Genomic DNA, 17274 nt, shown 5'->3' on the forward strand with positions numbered 1-17274 from the left:
GTTAGCATCTTTAAGCGAGAAGCCAGCACTATACATGTATTGATCCAACTTTAAAAGACTACCACAAATTTCCCCAGAGTGTATAGATCCTTGTGGTTTATTAATAGTGCATTACAGCACAATTCAAAGGAGGCCACTACCCTCATCTTGGATAACAGTTTTGGGCAGCCACCCATTACTAAATGGTTCTGCACTATTCAGTTTTTCTAACCCTCCACAGACATTTGTATGACAAATTCTTTTATGAATGGTCCTCAGCCAGTTTCTCTGCCTTCTGAACGACCTCCTCGATGGGACCCACCATGTAGATCGCCTGTTCGGGCAATGCATCATACTCTTCTGTTAAAAAGGAAGACAAACTTCAGAAACCCTGATCTACAGGAGTGCCAAATCCTGCAATGATTCTCATACAGATCTACTGTCAAGTACATCCTGAACATTAACATAAGCACAACTATAGGATGACAATAAACAAACCTTTCAGAATGCTCTTGAAGCCTTTGATGGTATCTTTAAGGGGCACCAGCTTGCCCAAGTGCCCAGTGAAGACCTCAGCCACCTGGAAGGGCTGGGATAGGAATCTCTGGATCTTGCGGGCATGAGCTACAGTCAGCTTATCCTCCTCAGATAACTCATCCATACCCAGGATAGCAATGATATCCTGCAGAGACTCGTAGTCCTGTAAAGAAATACGAGGTGTAACGTGAGCAATAATGCTAAAGAGAAAAGGTCCAAATGCAAAAGCAGTCTTACAACTCCCAGTCTGCCTGAAACGGTTAGGCAAAATATGCTCATACACTTCAGCAGTGTTGTTGCAGTCTATAAACTCAACATCTCCTTTAAAATCGACCTAGGAATACAGAGAGGGATTAAGAGACATAGACATGGTGTCTTTATAGAACATTGAACATGATGAAAAATCGATACATTTTTTTTCCTATTTCTTTTGGTTTTAAATGAATATTATCTGTTCACAAATACCAGGTTTGCTCTTAGTTAAAATTAATATGCTTATTTAGCTTATTTCACTCATTTGTCTCCTGTGTCACTGTAGACACTGATTTTGGGAACGCAGTCAAGCAGCTGAAAGAAGCATGCAGCCGAGATCTTTGCTTTGGCGTAGTCGGTTGTGTATGAGGATGCTCTACCCAGAGCTGTTCCACTGGTCACAAATGCAGAAATTACTCTACAGAAAAAGAAGAGCTTTTCAGCCTGTCATGTATTTGATGTGTATATGATTGTTGTCCCAGCAAACACATTCATGTATTCATTCATTCATTCGTTCATTCATTCATTCAGTCTGTAACCGCTTATCAAATTCAAGGTTGCTGTGGGTCAGGATCAGTGAAAGTTAAGTGGTTATACTATGACAACGACCACAAGAATTCTCCAGCTCACCTGAAAACCAAACTGAAATTGAGACCCTCATGGCTGACCCAGTATCCACCAAACGATAAGAGGCAGAGTTTGCCATGAAGACCACACACTGGGCAAACCCATAACAAGCACCATACATGTTTGCCTTCTTCAGAGCAGCACGATACGGTGCCTCCAGCTGAGCCTCGTACATCTCCACAAACCTGCGCTTCTTTCCCAGCTCAGCAATGGTGCAAATGTTGTTCAGTGCCTCACCAGATATCTGCAAACAATTCCAAATAGAAAGAGATGACGTGTGACTCAATACCCAGCCAGACAAATATATCTGAAGCCTAGCATCATGTTAGAGGTTTGTATAACTGAGCTACAAAGCTAAATATAGGTTAGAAATAATGGGAAATGCCATGCTTAAATCATGAGATTAAATCAGCTGTATTTAGATAATCTCAAATGTATTTGTTTTCAGACATTGTATGAAACACTGACATCTACAAAAATGAAGAAAACTACAGATGAAATGAAAGCTTTTAAGATCGCTACTTGTTAGCAACACTAGCCTCATAATTTAACAGCACATTTCTTGGTTGACCAACTACATTTGAAGTAAATGCATGAATCCCCACCTGCCCGGCTGCTTCCATGGCTTGTTTATCCTGCTTTGCAATACCCGTGAGCATCTTGGCCTGGAAGCCTCCAGAAAGTGCAAGAAAGGGCAGGAAGCAAACGATGACAAGGCTCAGCTTCCAGCTAAAGTAAAAGGAGATGATGATGGCCACGCCAATGTTGGTCAGGGAGTTCACAATCATTCCGATCTGTGATCCTGTAGCCTACAAAGAAGTGGAGCATATTAGTCGAGCTTTGTTGGGGGATTCTGTTTACCTTAGTGGCAGATCCTGTTTTGCTGATACTTACTCCCTGGACTTGTGAACTTGTGGACCGACACATTTTATGATATAGGCCGAAATTGAGCTTCCCCTCCTTGAAAGACCAGCATCTGCCACTGTTATGTACATAGGTAAATACTCACCGGTGAAGCCGGAATAAGATGTGCCAGGGATATCTGTTAATGGTTATATTGTAGGCTGTAAATATCTTCTTGTAAGTAACTTTGTTACCCTCTTTGCCAGAGTTGGGTTAGTCCAATTAAGAGAGGGGTGGGGCTAAGTTACTAAAAGGCCAGTTAAGGTAGATGGGACTGCAGCAGTGGCGGATGCTGGTCTTTAAAGGAGGGGAAGCTCAATTTCGGCCTACATCATAAAATGTGTCGGTTTATTTATACGTAAATTCTACCCTCCGTTCCTTTTTAAAAATATTATCTGTGACTCTGTCGTACCAACAAGGCGTCTTTTCCAGGGACTTGACTAGTGTCCTCTCAATGGCCAGCAGAGCTAGGCTGCTTAGCTCAATGGCCCGCCTGTGTGTCCACCTGTGCTCCCACGGATCTTTACACCAAAAGATCGCTGATTCGCTCATTTCGCTGCCAATCAAAAAGGGATTCAGCCTCAGACAGATCATCCAATCCTCATGCAGAAGCTGAGCGTCCGGGCCAGCCAAGGCCAGCCCACTGCCCCATAGACCCCCAGAGACGCTGAGCGTCCGATGGGCGGGCCAAAGCCCAGCATTTATCCAATGACTCGTCTCGTTTCCCTGCACTTCGCTGCTTCGCTATTGAACTCTGTGTACGCTCAGCGTCCTCACTGTTTAAAGCACTGCGGGAATGATTGAGGGCAAAGCCGCGTCTTTCCCAGTGATAAGAAGCTGATTCATCACGTGTGCTATCTTTGAATAAATTATCAATGAGTTATTTTGAGTCCTGCCTGCTCCTTGCTGAGTGAACCCTCACTTCTTCAGCCGTACCCTCCACACTTCAATTCAAACATCCTTTCCACATCCCTAAATAGTGCACTTTAAAGATTTATGAAACTAATACTACTACACCACAACATTATGTACTAGAATACAGGAAGATTGCTGAGATTCAGCCCTAGTGTTGTGTCGGTGTAACTGCAGAGTGATGAGGATTTGCTTTCTTATATATGCACTCACAACAGCATAGGGATTATGAACTATTATCCTATAAGTAAACTTATAATAAAACCATTAACTGGCTCCAGCTTGACATCTTTATTGTCCTCATTGTCTCTCATACCTGAGCTTTATCTTGTTCCTGGTGCACCTTTGTGTGTCTTATCTAGCTTTGAAACCTTCTCACTACATACATATGTAGGATACCTGAAACAGGGTTCCAGGACTGTACTCTAGTGTGTCAACCACTAAACTGGACCCGTACCAAAAAGCCAGGGCATAACAAAGGAATATAATTAACCACAAGTAGCCAGTGAAGAATCCCATAATCAGTCCTTTTCTAATGCCCCAGCGCTGAGCAGAGACCAATTATACCTTAAAAGACCAGATCATCCTTAAAGCGGGTGTGTACAACTCCAGTCCTGGAGGGCCGGTATCCAGCAAAGTTAGGTGATTGCTCTGCTCACACACACCTGATTCAATTCATCTGTTAATTGCCAGGTTTAAGGGGTGTGTTTAAGAAGAGCAATCACCAAACTTTGCTGGATACCGGCCCTCCAGGACTGGAGTTGTGCACCCCTGCCTTAAAGAATAAGGAGAGAATATGAATTTTATGGGAAATAACATAAATATTATGTTTGTTTCTATTTGTTTTATAGTGTGATAATTAAGACCAATATACAGTTATTCTAAAAAGGATTAAAATGTGCAGACATTTGTTCCCTGTAAAAGATATGTCCTTATTTACACTTAGAAAACAACTTCATGGAATGTGATTTAATGGAACATGGTGAAGCCAACATTTCTCATACAAAATCTCACCTTTCCACTTCTTTTTTCTCTCCCCCGAAGGCTGCCATATTTCGAATGGAGGACAAGACCTCGTCTGCAACAGCACCTGCTTTAGCATATGCCTGCAGTTCCCGACCTGTTAGCCTAGCCACAAACTGAAGCACAGAACATTGGGTTACTTGACGTAATACCTGGTTCTTTGATAACAGAGTGAGGTGTTTCACTATGGGAATCGCCTTGGGCGTGACCAACTACGGAAGCTCCAATTGCATCACATCTGTCCATGACAGACATGTCGATTTGTGATGAGGCTCCGCCTCTGCCCCTTAGTCACAGTCGTCCTCCCTGAGAGGGTTTTTCTAGAGAGATTTCTTCCCGTCCCAGTGCAGGGAGGGAAAAACTGGTGAAACACCTCACTCTGTTATCAACGAACCAGGGATTACGTCAAGTAACCCAACGTTCTTTTTCTAACTTTTCACTCGGTCGGTGTTTCACTATGGGAGATATAGACTACTCCCGGACTGCACTCTCTAGACAATAGAAAGAAGGTTCTGGATAAATGCCCCATCAAAATGAATCAGGCACACCAGCCTCCAGTACTGCATGTGCTAAAGATGGACCTGAAACAACTAGCCTGTAGAACCGTGTAAACATGTTCCCTGAGGCCCAGCTCGCCACAGCGCATAAGTCCAGTACTGACATACCCTTAAACAATGCTTAGGATGTTGCCATACCTCTAGCTGAATGGGCTCGTAGACCCTCTGGTGGTTGTGAGCCCTTACATCTATATGCCACTGCTATAGCCTCTACAATCCAATGTGACAACCGTTCACGAGACAAGGGTTTTCCTTTATGAGGAGTGGCCCATGATACAAATAGCTGATCATGTCTCTAAAACTAGCTGTTCTGTCTATATACTGATGCAAGGCCCTTACAGGGCACAAGCAGTTCAGTTTCTGATCCTCCACAGTGTTAAAAGGTGGGCGGTGAAAAGCCGCCAGTTCTACTGTCGGACGTCTGTAAGTCGACGCTATTGGCATGAATACAGGATTAGGACGCAGGTGCACCTTAGAGTAACCTGGGTCAAACTGCAAACATGAAGGGCGGATGGCTAATGCCTGTATTTCACCAACTCGTTTTGCTGTGGTCAGTGCCAAGAGCAAAGCTGTTTTAATGGAAAGAAACTTCAGCCCCACTCCCTCTATAGGTTCAAAAGGGTGACAACAGAGTCCATCAAGCACTAAGGACAAGTCCCACGGCGGAACCAAAGGTCTGCAGTAGTGATGGGAATTTCGGCTCTTTTGGCTTGGCTCTTCATAAAGAGCCGGCTCTTTCGGCTCCTAAATGGCTCTTTGTTTTACCATTTATTTCCACTGGTACAGAACAATATTACCTACATTTTACATGACTGTATGGACAAAATATTATTGTTCAATATTAAAAATAATAAATAGTGTTGCAATGGCCAATTGTTTTATGGCTGTCTTGTAATAACTCACTGATTGCACTCACACATTTAATTGTATAAATAACTGGATTTTTATTTAAACACCTTAATAAAAAATCACTTGTAAACTCTGAAATATAGCCAATGGTACCCAAAAGGTAGGTATTACAAAATAGCTTATTAAATTAAATAATCATCCATTTCTGGGTAATAAAATAAACAAATACTCTGCAAAGTGCAAACAGCAGCATTCAACGGTAGTGATTAAAACAACCAAAACTGTCATTTTCTTCAACTATTTTTTGGAAGGCATTCAGGACAACCAAGTGTCTCAGCTTTGCTTGTTGTTCTCTGATTGGTTAAATGACAAGCCTTAGAAAAAATGGCTCGGTCTTAGACGGGAACCGGCTCTCATCGTTCACTTACAAGAGCCAGCTCTTTGAACTGGTTCATTTGCGACCGACACATCACTAGTCTGCAGACAGGCCGTTTACGGCGTGTCCCTTTCATAAACTAAGAGACCAGAGGATATGCTGTCCTGCAGGCTTATCCCCAAAACCCACATGACAAGCTGAGATGGCTGCTAAATACACCTTGATTGTTGAAAAAGCTTTCCCTTTATCCAACAAATCGCCATTTGTGCTCATATAATGTGCGAGTAGAAATAGCCCTGGCGCTTTGAATTGTATCAATGACAGCAGGTGGCAGACCTATAGCATTCAGATTTCACCTCTCACGGGCCAGGCCCAAAGAGCCATCTTGTCTGGGTGGGGATGATATATTTCTCCGTTTGCCTGTGACAATAGGTCCCTCCTCAATAGGAGGGGCCAAGGCTGGCCCGCAAGCATTTGAACAATCTCCGCCACCCAGTGCTTCGACGGCCAGTGTGGAGCTATTAGAATGAGAGACAGGCCCTGTTCCCTCACTCGCGTCAGTGTGGGAGAAATCAGGCTTAAGGGAGGAAACGCATGAAGAAGGGCGTTTGGCCATGGGTGGGCTAGAGCATCCACACCCAGAGGTGCATTTTCGTCCCACATGGAAAAATACAGAAGACATTGCACGTTTTCCTGCAAGGAGAAGAGATCTACGGCTGCCTGTCCGTATCTCTGCCACAACTGAGTCACCACTTGTGGGTGAAGTCTCGAATCTCCGTACAGAGGATTTCCCCTTGACAGAATATCCGCCCCTCTGTTCAATATCCCAGGTACATGTGTCGCGTGAATGGACAAAAACCGGGTGCTGCTCCACAGGAGAAGCCTTCAAGCCAGCTTGTGTAGCTGTAGTGAGCGTGTCCCACCCTGGCGGTTTCTATAAGCCACCACAGTAGAGTTGTCCGTTTTCACCAAAACATGCTAACCTTGGAGAAAACCCTCTAAGTGTCTCAGTGCCAAAACCACTGCGAGAAGATAATTTATGTGAGCCAGACTGAGCCGGGGGGGGCACAACTCATTCACAGCTCTCCAGCCTAGCAGAGACGCATCCGTCATTAGAGTTATCCTCGCGGACACGCCCCCAAGGGGAATCTGAATCTGATAACCGCAGTGACGCTACCCTTCTCATCATAAGAAGTGATGCACCACTGAAATCACTGAAGCCATGAGTCCCAGCATGCGTAGACAAAGCCGTAACAAGACCACCTTCCCCAATCAAAAACGGGAAAGACATTGTTTGAAATGTTACTCTCCTCTCTGACAGCCGAACTCGATAAGAGAGGGAGTTTATAGTCAGGCCTAAGTGATCTGTGCACTGTGAGGGCTCTAGACGACTCTTGGGCAAGTTTATTTTGAACCCCAGATTCTCTAAGTGATTAAACACTGTATTGGAATCTCTGAGCGCTTGTTCCCTCATGCGGGAGCAAACGAGGTAATCGTCTATATAAGAAAATATCCTAATCCCTTTGTTTCTCAACGGGGCAAGCGCTGCTTCCACACACTTGCTGAATACCCGTGGTGCTAAAGACAGCCCTAACGGGACCATTTGATATTCGTAGGCTTTGCCTTCGAATGCAAACCTGAGATATTTTCTGTGTGCGGGATAAATATCTGTGTGAAAATAAGCATCTGACAGATCAATTGTCACAAACCAATCGTGTGACGAATTGACTGACATAGCACTTTGTGTGTTAACATCATGAACGTGTATTTGCGTAGATGTCTGTTTAACACACGGAGATCCAAGATAGGCGGGGTGCCGCGCCCTCTTTCTTTGGAACGACAAAGTAGCGGGAGTAAAAACTCTGCTGACTTTCCTTTTCTGCAATCACTTTGATTGCTTTTTTGTTTAATAGGGATATAATCTCGTTCCTTAGGATGCGAGCTGAATCCCTGCTGGCCAAAGAGACCAACACCCCATTGAATTTTGGCGGTTTCATAGTAAACTGTAGTCTGTACCCGCGGGAAACTACGGAGCCCTGGAGGGGACATGGGTAAAAAAAAACAATAATTCGAGTGAAGGATTTACAGTTCATTCACACGTTTTAGCTAATAAGGTCATTTTACTTCATGTGCAGTGACTGCAGTCATTAGTACCACGGCTAGCACATTATAAGAGTTTTGGCAAAAGGCAGCTGGCTTCTACGGAGCCCCCAGAGAATCAATTCCTTATTCGTGCGCACGAATAACTAATTCGTTCACTCGAATTAGCTAAAACGTGCACACGAATAACTATTTCGTTCACTCGAATTAACAATCGTGCGCACGAATTGCAATTCGTTCACTCGAATTAGCTAAAACATGTGAACGAACTGTAAATCGTTCACTCAAATTTCAAATTATTTTTTTTTACCCATGTCCCCTCCAGGGCTCCGTAGGAAACTGTGGACTGAACCCATGGATGAATTGCAATTGTGCGCCACTGGGCTGCCCGAGCTGCAATTGAGCCTCTGTCACAGATTGATGACTTCGGTCTCACGGGGAGACAGACGTCTCCACTCAAAGAAGGGGCATGCGCCCCCTCTAGTGGCCATAGCTTTAGCAAACTTTGATCAGTCAGAGAGCAACATAGCAGCAACCTACCTCCGGCCATGCGAGAAAGCTCTGTGACCGGGCACACAAACACGCACCTACGTCATGTTCTCAATGAGTCTATTAACTGACTTAACCACCCTCCCTGCCCTAGTGACTACTCTGCCTCGGACTGGAACATTGTCAGATTCAGGTCTTGGTAAGTCTGATGGGCATTGTATTTCTGGCTGACCGAAGGTCTGAGTCATGTCAGAGTCAAGGACAGGAACAGTTTGTGTCACTATATTGTCCTCAAGGCAGGTAGCCAGATTGGGAACACTGCCAGGCTGTGTTATGTCAGAGATGACAGGACAGTCAACTGGAGTGGGAACTGCACAAATCAGGGTCTGGTCAGGAGAACTGGCTGGGATGGGAACTGTGCAAGTCTCTAAGTCAGGCAAATCAGCAGCACGTGCATTGTCCATCTCATCCACACCATCACAGGCAACACTATGACCATCCATGGACTGTGAAGCATACTCCCCTTCCACTGAATCCACGCCGGGGTTGAAATCGGATAGGACCCAAAAAGAAGTCCTTGTTGCAGAGGACTCAGTGTCCAAACTAGAAAGTCCTTCCGGTCCCCTGCTGACACTGAGGTCGCCAGCATTAGATGAACCGACCAGGGACTGAGTTTCTAGAGTATCCCGAATAGGGAGGAAGCACACATCCAACAAGAGATTCCTGTGTACAACCTTACACTGGCCTGAGGCATCACTGATCCGGTAAATGTGGGTCTTGGGGTTCCTCTCCACAACAGTGTAAACCATCCATGTTAGTGTCTGGCTCTGTTGTGGCCATTCCTGTTTGGCTCTAAGAGGTAGTGCCCGCAACATGTTGCCATGGTTGCAGTTAAACCTCTCCGTGCCACCGTTGCCCATAGGGTGATAGGCAGTGGTATGGGACTTGGCAACGCCAGAAAGCTGAAGAAGCTCGGACACTAACTGACTCTCAAAGCTGGGTTCCTGGTCCGAATGGATGCGCTCGGGGAAACCATATACACAGAAACAAAGTCCCACAACTTTTTAGCGACCTGCTTTGCAGTCTGGTTCCTGCATGGAAAGGCAAAAGCCATCTTTGTGAAATGGTCCGTCGCCACGAGGATGTCAATAGAGCATTTCTTCCAATCTTCTGCCGACCAGAAATCAAAGCAAACGAGCTCCATAGGGGATGAGGTCTTTATACTTTCCAATGGGGCTCATGCAGCAGGATCTGAGGGTCTTAACGAGTACACATCTTCCACAACATCGAACATACTCCTTGACATCCCTCTCCATATTGGGCCAGAAAAAACGCTGCCTTGCAAGGTGGAGGGTCCTAACTTGACCTTTGTGTCCTGCCAAATCATGTACTCCCTCCAAAGCCATGGCCCGTAAATTTGCTGGTAAAACCAACTGAAGCCTTTTTCTTTTGCTCACTGGGTCTTGTGTTTCCCTGTAGAGGATGCCATTCCGTAGTCTGAGTTTCTCCCAGTGCTTAAGCATGGCCAGTGCCCTCACATCCATACCATGTCTTTCGCGTCTTGAAGGACGTCTCCTACGAATTATGAATGGCAGTATAGCAGAGGTTGGATCCTGAAGTAGGTGGTCCTCCAGCTCACACAAGATAAGTGATGGCAAAGTATCATGACCAGCTGGTTGCAACCGTTGAACAAGATGAAAAAGGGAAGCGGCCCTATTCTCAGCACTAGTCTCCCAATCACTGTGATGGAGGAAGGCAGCTTTGACCTCAGGTGAGCTGCAGGATCCTGGTGAAGCCAGGGCAGGTCCAAGTTGCTGGGTCACCTGAAGATTCTGGATCCCAACTCTGAAAGTGTCCTGCACCTTGTGAGCTGCTGCACCTTCTGCATCCTGTACTAGCTGGACATAGGGCTCTTGGAGCAAGCATTTGTTAATAGAAGAGGTGAAGGGATCATGACTGAGTGCATCTGCCACAACATTCTTTGGACCCGGGATGTACTTCAAATCAAAGTTGTAAGACACCAGCTTGGCAATCCATCATTGTTCATAAGCATCCAGCTTGGGCTTAGTCAAGATATGAGTGTAAGTGGAGTATGGATCCAGATCAAGAAATGAAAAATTAAGACTCTGACTCTCCCTTCTGTTTCATAAAAAGGAGGGGAAGGGACCTGCATTCTACAGAGTGTGTGTGTGCTGAAAGACTATGCACCCCCACCCCCCCCCACACACACAAACTCACGCACACACCTATATCTGATAGTGAAGGCTAAGCAGAACACTTTTCAGTGACCCCCAGGATGACAGTGAGTGGTCCTCTTCAAACTTTATGACACCAGATGACTACTCCCCCTTCTTCTTCTGGACACTAAGTGGTACCCCCCAATTTTATGACCCCATTAAGCATAAAAGATCAATCAGAGCCTTGGTGACTAGGACTAAAGAACCCCAGCGTTTATTATTGTCAGCGCCGGACTGGCGACCCTTATCTTATCGCAAAAATCAACAGATGACTCAGGACTGCCTGATGGTGACCTCTCGCAACCAGAGTTCAAACCAGACAAACAGCATGGACCAACAGTGCCCCCAAGTGGACATTTGCGAAATCATTATTTGCCCTCTCTCCCTCCTAACAAATCATCTCAGATGCATATGTTTCTGCTGAAATTAAGCATGTATTATGCAATGTGTTTTTAATGTTATCCTCTGTTTTTCTCAGGTGACTGTCTACTAACTAACCAAGTGATGTGAATTACTGTTTTAATCACGAGGAAAAATCCCAGTCTCAATTTACAAAAATGAATTAATCTCTAACATTTGGAATAGTTGATAATATACTCGATACTCGATATATATATATATATATATATACATATATTTGATAAAAATACTCCAGTATACTCATTATGCTATATTCAAGTATGTATGAAGTATTTTTATTCATTGAGGTTATCTATTCGCCCAGAAAATGTGATCTTTTTCTTTTCCCTGGAATTGGAGACGATCACGTGGACTCCCCAAACCCAGGAACCACTCAGAGGACGGAAACCTCCCAAATGGGCATGACTGCGCCACCTATGAAAAAGGGAGTCGCGTTCCCTTACGAACGCTCTTCTCGTACTTTTCTCTCGCACTCTTTTTTTGCTTACGCTTCTTACACTTCTCTCGATTCTTGCGCTCTTTACGCTCTTTGTCTTCTCTCTATGCTGATAAGCCGGCTCTTCCAAAAGACTCTTAAAAGAAGACAGACCTTCCTGCGGACTAGCAGGGAACGCCTTGTGTCAGTTAGCATTGCAATACAGAAACTAAAAGAGTAAACGTTTGATTAATTGTCAGTAATTTTCTTTCATTTGTGTTCGTTGTTTATAGCCCAATCCAAGTTTAATTTTACAACTGATCAAAGCAGGTGAAACTTATTTTGGCCAGAATAAGGGCCACCGCTGAAATTGAGTGAAAATCGTAAAAGTAGTATTAGCTAATTAATTCAGAGCACACCGCTTCTGAGGATCGGAGGAAAACAGCGAACGTTTATTCTGACGCCTCTTCCTTCTGGAGGAGACCCCCACTCAGGACAGCGAGCCAGAGGAAATCCTTCAACTGACGTCACCACGCTCTGAGGGTGCCTGAATCGGCCTGCCTTGTAAGTGACAACGCCTACGCTGACCCAGCCTCAACACTCCCACGAAAAAGTACTGCAGGAGCCAGGCTGGGCCTCTCTTCAATCACCTCAACGTGCTGCTGTACCCATCGCGTGGTTGAATCGCGAAAAAGAGTAAGCAAGTAAATTCCTCATTCTTAGAAGCTGATGACGAATTCTCTTGATAAATTTATACACTAATTAAATCATTTAGCAACACATTATTCCCAAGTCATATAGCCTAGCCAATTATTAAATTTGAACTGGTTTCACCTGCGTTGATTCCGTGAGATTTTGATGCCTGTGCTATGTTTATCAACCTATTATCTGTCCTTTTAATGAAGTATTTCCATTTGAAATAATACAGTGTGTGGAGTTTGTTCCTTAAGAGTCTGAAAATCCTGAGAACTCATCCCAAGCGTTGACAGTATTTCAATCTCTGATAAATTATTAAAATTTGTCATTTAATTCAGTAATAATAATAATTATTATTATAAGTGATAATCACCATTAAACATAACCAACTCAAATACTGTTACTACACTACATGAGTGAGTGGATTGTTGTCAGTCCACACTGTGAAGTCATGTCCTTTCAGCCAGTGGCTGAACTTCTCAGAGATGCTCCACTTCAGGGCCAAGAACTTGAGATGGTGGGCTGTGTATCTCTGCTGTGACCTGCTAAGGGCTTTACTAGCAAAGGTGATGGGGCATGCCTTATCCCCATTAGCAGGCAACTGCGACAACACTGCTCCCAAGCCATCCAGAGAGGCATCCACAGATAGGATGAAAGGTCTTGAAAAGTCTGGATGGGCCAACACAGCACAGTTAAGCAGGTCATCCTTGAGTCTACGAAAGGCCTCATTACACTCAGGACTCCAATCCATAGCAGTTAATTTCCTGAACATGCCAGCATCTCGTACGCCCTTTCCTCTTATGACCTTCTGTCAGTGCAAACAAAGGCTTGGCGATGGCTGCACAGCCAGGGATGAAGCTCTGATAGAAAAAGACCATTCCCAAGAAAGACTTAATCTTTTTCACAGAGGGAGTGCAACCATCCTCCTCCAATGGGGCTTCCCTAGGCATGTTAGAAATCACATCCACCTTACCCAGGTCCACAGAGACACCAATCTGGTCGATGTCATGACCGAGGAACCGGACTGACCTCTGAAGAAGATGACACTTCTTCGGGCTCAGTTTGAGATTGTTGTCTCTCAACCTTTGGAAGACATCCTGAGTCGGCTTAGGGCTTCCTCTTCAGTGGGAGCAAACACAAGGAGGTCACCAAAGATGTTCAACATCATGCGCATAAACAAAACTGGACTATTGCAAAGTCCTTGCAGCATTCTGTTGAATTCATACAGTCCAACCGGTGTTGTAAAGGCAGTATACTTTTTATCCTCCTTGCACATTGGGATGTTGTAAAACCCAGAAGTTAGGTCCATTGTGCTGAAGAAAGCATTGCCTCCGAGTGCAGCAAGGCAGTCTGCTTGGTGAGGGAGTGGATGGGCATCCTTCAGGGTCTGCGCATTCAACCACTGAAAATCCTTACTCCACCATTCTTCTTCCAGACCATGACAAGAGGAGAGGCATACTCGCTGGTGGATTTATGGATTATCCCTTTTTCCTCCATGTCTGTGAGAACTCGCCTTAGCTGTTGGTAGTGAGCAGGGGGTATTCTCCAGTAGGGCATGCGGAACGGACGTTCGTCTATCAGGTGGATGCAGTGCACAAACCCTTTGGCTTCGCCACAGTCAAGTGAGTGCCTAGAGAAAATGTCCTCATATTCCTCAACAAGCTCAACCATCTCTCTCTTGGAATGCAAACTGGCGTGGCAAGATTCAACGTCAAGGTCAGCCAAACCAATGGAGTGGAGCCTGTATTTCAATTCAGCCTCAGTGGCAACTGGCCTGGTGGCTGGGCCCTGTGGCACATTCTCCATCTCAAAGGAGCCCTGCTGGATGTCAAAGTCCTCCACCGCAAGGCAAGCTGAAACATCAGCGACCTTAGAGTTGCGCCTCAGAGTGATTGGTTTTGAGGAGAGGTTGGTTATCTTCATCGGCACCCACCGATCTCCAAACATACATGTGATGACCCGACCAATGAGAATGTCTCTTTGACAAGACTTTGCGGTAGAAGGCTCAACAATGATTGTGCTGCCTGGGAACACTGGCACACTACTAGGTAGCCTGCCCCACACCAGATGCTCATGCTGAGGGAGTAGTGTCACAGCACGAGGCAGCTTCACAGTGCCGATCTTATCAGGTACCACATCACCCCTCCATCTTGTGGTGCATGACATAATATCCAAGAAATGCTCATAGTCAAGGAGCGAGTGTTTGCAGCTCTCAGACACAAGCTTCCAATAGTCATTAGTGCCTTTCATGACACGCATCAGGTGCTTGAGCACATTTGAGCCAATAATGAATTCATTGTGCTGGCCTGTCACCACTAAAACAGGCACAATGCACTTAACACCATAGACAGTGAGTGTCAGGTCGTGAATGCATTTTGGATGAGTCTGTTTCCCACCACAGCCAACCAGCACAATCTGTTCTGCAGACCGAGTTCCACCCACCAGAATTCCAGCTTCCCTAAGTGAACATTCAGCCACCTCACTCATTGTACAAGCCATGGATCCTGAATCCAACATGCCCTTCAGACCAACTTTATCATCCACCATAACCTGGGTGTAGAACAATTCCCTGAAGGCAGGCACCTCTGCTGATCCTTGATTCAGTGTTAGCAACTCCGGGTGCCTTAGGGAGAGTTAGCACCCCCACGACTCCGGCGTTAGAGCCCTCACAGCGGGGTGAATGGGTGACGTCTCGGCATCATAGCCGGAAAGCTAAGGCTGATGCTAACGCTGAGGCCAAAGCTAGCCCACCGGGACAGCACGCTCCTCCGATTCGCGTGTCAAACCGGTTTGCCCTGCTCAGCGAAGCACCCACTGAGGAGCCTGTTAAGAGTGCTCTGGTTATAGGAGACTCTATTGTTCGACACGTGAAATTAGCTACTCCTTTAGGGGCGCCGGCAGTAACAGTTAGCTGTTTATCGGGAGCCAGAGCGTCGGATATTAGTGGCAACCTTAGACTGTTAGCTAATAGGAGATATTCGAGGGTAGTCATTCATGTAGGGGCCAATGATATTCATCTGCGGCAGTCTGAGGTAACTAAGGGTAATATTACAGAGGTGATTAAACTGGCCCAGACAATGTCCGATGCCGTAATCTGCTCTGGCCCCATACCAATGCGGCGAGGCGACGAAGCTTACAGTAGACTTTGGGCGTTAAACTGCTGGATGTCCAAGTGGCGTTCCAAAAATCAAGTGGGCTTTATAGACAATTGGTTATGTTTTGAGGGCAAGCCTGGTCTTATAAGTAGGGATGGTATCCACCCCACGCGGGAGGGTGCTGCCTTACTTTCTTGCAGCATAGCACATAGTCTTTTAGTTAGTCAGCAGAGTAGTGTAGATAGCTGCTGACAATCCAGAGCCGGGACCAGGCCACAGACAGACAGGCTAAACCGACTGTCTGCGAACTGTCTTGAGGCGTCACCCAGGTTCAACTGTATTGAGACTGTGTCTTTCCCCCGAACTAAATGTAAAAGTAGAAAAACAAAATCAGCCTGTTTCAGCAACCTAATCAATATTAAATCATACACAACACCTAGCAGCAACACCTCAGAACTAAAATTTGGGTTACTCAACATAAGATCACTAAACTCAAAAGCACTCATCGTAAATGATATTATAAGTGATAATAAATTCAATGTTTTCTGTCTCACGGAAATGTGGGTTAGACCAAATGAATATTTAGCACTAAATGAAGCCACCCCCCTAGGCTATAATTATGCACATAGCCCAAGTATATCAGGCAAAGGAGGTGGAGTATGTGTAATTTACCAAAATACCCTAGAAATTAGTTTTAAACAATGTGACACCTTCTCTTCTTTTGAGGTTCTCTCCACTATTATTACAAATCCGGTCACAAAAAAAGACGCATTTTTATTATGCAACATTTACAGACCACCAGGGCCTTACTTAGAATTTCTGAAAGAATTCAGCGATTTTGCTACAAACCTAGCGGTGTGCAATCATAAAGTTATAATTGTAGGAGATTTCAATATCCATTTTGAGAAGGAAAGTGACCCACTAAAAAAGGCATTTACCTCAATCTTAGACTCTATTGGTATTACTCAAAATGTAACAGGGCCTACACACTACTGCAGCCACACTTTAGACTTAGTTCTGACACTAGGTCTTAACATTGACAAAATTAATATCTTACCGCAATCCTCAGCAATCTCTGATCATTACTTAATTTCATATGAGCTACGTTTTAGCCATAATATATGTAAGAACCCTCGCTATTCTACAAAGCGTATAATAAAACCATCTACCGCCCTACAATTTATAGAAAACCTACCAGAACTATCGACCCCAGTTCCAACTCCATCAGACCCAATGGACCTAGATGTACTAACTGATTACCTAGAAAATACCTGTCGATCTACTTTAGAAAAGGTAGCACCACTTAAACATAAAAGTATAAGACAGAAAAAGCTCGCACCATGGTATAATGATAAGACCCGTACTTTAAAACAAACATTACGAAAACTAGAGCGGAAATGGCGATCAACCAAGCTTGAAGTGTTCCATTCTGCCTGGAAGGACAGCCTTATAGAGTATAGAAATGCCCTCACTAAAGCTCGCTCAGCATATCTGGCCTCGCTGATCTCCCATAATAAAAATAATCCGAGAGCACTGTTTAGTGTGTTTTCTAGAATTACAAAAAAGCAGGCAGGTTCTGAACAACTTATTCCAGCAACTCTCACCAGTAAAGATTTTATGGACTTTTTTAATGATAAAATTGAGAATATTAGACAACAAACTCAAGCCACAGGATCAAATCCATCCTGGCTGCCACCCGATGTGAATGATATAAAACATAATGTAACTGTAAAAGAAAGACTTGAAACCTTTTACCCACTCCCACAATTAGAACTAGAGAAGATTATCACCTCCGCAAACTGTACAA

The 17274-nt window shown here is 44.7% G+C and overlaps 1 pseudogene; it reads right to left on the bottom strand.

Moving 5' to 3' along the window:
* The window catches only part of LOC136671388 (bile salt export pump-like), a 71249-nt pseudogene that overhangs the window by 28597 nt on the left and 25378 nt on the right, over positions 1 to 17274 (bottom strand).

The sequence above is a fragment of the Hoplias malabaricus genome, chromosome 16, assembly GCF_029633855.1.
Source record: "Hoplias malabaricus isolate fHopMal1 chromosome 16, fHopMal1.hap1, whole genome shotgun sequence".
Lineage (NCBI taxonomy): Eukaryota > Metazoa > Chordata > Actinopteri > Characiformes > Erythrinidae > Hoplias > Hoplias malabaricus.